We start from the raw sequence: 4,092 nt of genomic DNA, 5'->3' as shown, positions 1-4,092 counted from the left end.
AGTTCAGCTGTGGCTGAAGACTAGTGCTTGACTAATCCCTCTTTTATTGACGTCCTTATGAATTTTCATATTTTTCAGGTTTTCAACACTTTTCGAAACCTCTTGAATTTTTTTTATGCAGCTTTCTATGCATTAAGCTTTCCTTGGGTTGATGTGAATATTAGTTGCCCACAAAATTATGTTTTTCCTTCCAATTTAGTCCGTCCTCGAAACTAACAGGAAATGTGATCTATCTAACTGCTTGCCATCATCTTGAATTTGTGCGTGCAGTGAGTAAGGAGGGTGGACAGTGTCCTAGATTATTTAATACCTGAACTGGAGAATCAACTGGCCTACCCGTACACACTACTAGCGACATAAATCCGACTGCCATCGGTGAAGTCGAGTAATCCCACATCGTTCGAATCCATCAACCACCTGCGCATGCACAGAAAAAAATACACCGAGAAATGCGCGACTGCAGTTGCACATTACGACTTCCAGCAACCATCTGAACAGAACATCATTGCTAACTTATCGATCAGAATGGTTGCCGTCTAACTAACCTTGACGATGTTCCGTATACATCTGCGAGATGTTCGCAACTTCTCGTGCGTACGTGCATGTGTTTGCGGCCAGATGTATCTGTCCGTCCAACACTCATCCTGGGTTCAACCTACCTTTCCGATTGTCGACCTGCCTAGCTATCTACCTGAGTGACCAGCGTCGAAGCATTTTGAGCGGGACAGAAAAGCACATCAATCGGTGGGTCGCTCGATCGACCAATAACAGACAGCCGGTTCCATACATACGCACACTACGCGCCAACACATGTTCACAAAGTGACATATCGCAACACACCGTTGAGGCGAGCTGCATGCAGTCGTACCGTTCTTGACGTTCTTGTTCTCTCCAAACATCCACGACTTCTTCAGCGAAGACATAAACAACAACCTGACATTGCGTGTGTACGCGCTGCATGTTGCTGGATTCCCTTGCAGAAATGTGGAGAAGTTAGCGCAGTTTTCAATCCACAGGTGGAAACGTGGAACAACCGACAAGTCGTTGTCATTCAGTAAGTTTTCCCATAGTCTGCGTGCGATATCCCAAGACAATATCGGTCATTTGACGTACATAGTTGTAACCTTGCATATCCGTGATAGAAGCAATCTACCTGATAACAGCATGAATAACCCAACTGTCATAGGCGTCAAGTTTAGGGCCCGAGTCTTCCGATTTCGTCCTGGTTTATGTGTTCCTTGCATCGAGTACAATCTGACGTGGCTCTTCAAGCCGTTGATCAAGCCCATCCTGATTATCTGGCGACATACGTTAAACGGAGCTCGGTCAGGAGTATGCAGTATTAGTTATGCACCCAGGCAATGTAAGCTAATTACTACAACAAAATTAGTATTCCATTCAGTAGGAATATTGTGCGTTCTTAGTTGACCTTGGCCCAAGACTCACTCCTACTGATATTCACAGTGAAAAGGCAGAGAAAATTTTCCGAATGAACAGCGAAATTGCCTAAATTGAATGTATTGAGGTTAAACGAGCTTCATAGCAAGGAGCATGAAAAAACCCACCAGGAAGATTACAAACAGTGCATACTTTCACTCGAATGTCAGTTGATTGATTGGGTATTATTAATCGAGGCGGGTTGGTTGAGTGGTTAGTTAGAACGCGGATGTACTGACCGGAAGGTCTGTGATTCGAACCCGACCTCTGCACCTCGATATCCCCTGTCTAGGCTTGGGCAACCTGGTGGTATATCAGCCCTCTTGCTTCTTGCTTCCTTCTGGTGGGGGTATCTCCAACTAAAATGGGCATTATTCGGTTCTATTTCATCAACATCGTACATATTGCTTACTGACATGATCCTTGATCTGTGAACACAGGTAAAGTTGATGGAGAGTTACGCAACTTGCAGCCGATTAGGGGACTAGTATTTTCCAAGCAACCGTGCTGTAAGTCGTCTGATGACCAGATAGAAAATATAATGTAGTCAGAAAAGGAATCACTTTTGCGATGATAAAAACTCGCTGATTTAAAATGAACGAGTATTTCGAAGCGAAATCGCTTCGAGGCTCATCGGAATGCAGGAATTGGTGAGTAATCGATACGTCTCGGAAATTAGTCTTTTTTTAACATTTCAGAGTTAATGATTTTTTGCGGGGGAAGTCATGTGTTTGAATCGGCCGCTGCTCTCATCGCCCGAACGCATTGCACAAAATTTGACAAAATTTCTGACCTAGGGAATCTCGTGAAAACGACCAACAGGAATGTCCACCGGAGGTAATCATGGTTAGACGGTCCTTAAATTTTGACCGTGCCGTCCCATAGTTCGCCCTCTGTTTCCTATGCAGATTATTTACTAGGTCATCCATAAAATCGTGGATGTCATCGTGTTTCTACAAAGTTCAGCAACCCAGCAATATTCGGAATTTATTGAATGGTTGCTTCCACAGACGTCTCCGGTGCATCACTTGGTATTGTTGGTAGTCCATTCTGTTTATTGGCTCAACATGTTCTTGTCAACAAAGAAACCAAACTGAATTTTCAAAACACACATTTCTCAGATCAAGACTTGCACTAACATGTCATCCTCTGAACTGCGTCACTATCGGTCAGTACTTCCGACACGCAGCACCCAGCGGCATTCCTGGATGACTACCGCTGGTCCTCAAAGTTTCAATCGTTTTGCGCATGGTCAGGTGCATATCGCCTATCTATGATAGGTATCCGTCAGTTTGGTCCCAGCATGCCAATTAGTTCCGCGGATTTGTACATCTGATGTATAATTGAGCGCACCATCAGCGTTACCGTATCGCGGGGACGTAGATATATCCTATTTACGTGTGATTTATTCGGCCCATATCGATTGACTTTTGCTCAGGTTACTCATTGCACAATATTTTAGAACCGGAAGTGCACTCAGACGGTTTACCTAAAAAAAATCAAAACTGGGGTTCAGGTAGGAAAAACCGAAAACATGCTAAAAATATCAGTAGGTGAGTCTCGGTGTCTCAAAAAAATGGTGAAAATGCGTTAGCGAAATACGCTCAGTTGCGTACCAATTTAGTCTTCGCAGCAGACCCAACTGAATCTCTCGTTTATTATGTTCTTTTTCGGCCGAGTAAGCTGCACCAGGCCGGCTTATTTTTCAGCTGGCATGATACATACTTTGTATAAACGTGACACACTACTCATAAGGTTGCTGAAATCTGTTCGATAGCTCACGACCGGGTATCGTGTGCAGTCCGCGAGTGTCCGCCAACCCGAATTGCACGAAATTAATGAAGTACACCAATTTGAATTTCATGGGGAGCCCAGCTGAATTTGTCGTTTGTGATGCTCTTCTTCAAGCCTTGTCTTTGGTTTACTCGAAGCCTTCGACAGCGACTTACTGGTAGCATCATCCATGCGCGCATACGTTCCTCTATTTAAACGTGGTTTCTCATACGCATCTAGCATACGCTGGTGGTCTTGTGGCAACACGTTTTTCTCGCTCCCGAAGTGCAAATACAGCTACGTTCAGAGGTGCACTACTGCTAAGCCCAGTACGGTCTTTTCCGTTGCGGGTCAAACAAAACATCGTCTCAGAACAGGAAATTGGGAATTCACGTAACGGTGGTAGGAGCATGATTTCAAGGGCTAAAACGATCGGAGAGGTCGGCGGTCACACAACAGTGTTCACTGCATCCTCCATTTGTTTGGACAAGCATCTATCACCATCAAATTAATGAGTATGGCGTGCTAACTTTAAGCTCTCGGGGATGAGGCATACGAAAATGAACTTCAGCACTTCATCATGAGGTGTGGACCCAAACAAAGTCCTGCAGCAACCATCGTTCGTATCTTTCAATAGGAATATTGGCCGGTAGCAGTTCTACCGTGACATTCTTTAGATTTGCGAACATGCTGTAAAATCCTCACACGTTGCACGACTGTTGGTCAGTGGAACCCAGTTACGCCATCACCATTATGGGGTATTTGTTCAAGGTGATGAATGTCTCATATCTGGTTGTTGGTCTGTTCGCCGAGCTTGGCAGTTGGATTGCAAACGTTTCATCACCAATCGAGGTGACATCGTCAGTGCAGGGTTGAGTGGGT

The 4,092-nt window shown here is 44.6% G+C and overlaps 1 protein-coding gene across 1 annotated transcript in view; it reads left to right on the top strand.

Annotated features, from left to right (window-relative positions):
• Window positions 1-917: 917 nt before the first annotated feature.
• T265_05938 (hypothetical protein) overlaps window positions 918-4,092 on the top strand; it is a gene marked incomplete at both ends in the record, with an annotated part of 32,347 nt that continues 29,172 nt past the window's right edge. The window contains one exon of the mRNA XM_009171085.1: window positions 918-1,054. The remainder of the gene's footprint in view (window positions 1,055-4,092) is intronic.

The sequence above is a fragment of the Opisthorchis viverrini genome, assembly GCF_000715545.1.
Source record: "Opisthorchis viverrini unplaced genomic scaffold opera_v5_118, whole genome shotgun sequence".
Classification (NCBI taxonomy): domain Eukaryota; kingdom Metazoa; phylum Platyhelminthes; class Trematoda; order Opisthorchiida; family Opisthorchiidae; genus Opisthorchis; species Opisthorchis viverrini.
The sequence above is the reverse complement of the archived record's forward strand: the minus strand, read 5'-3'. Positions and strand labels throughout refer to the sequence as shown.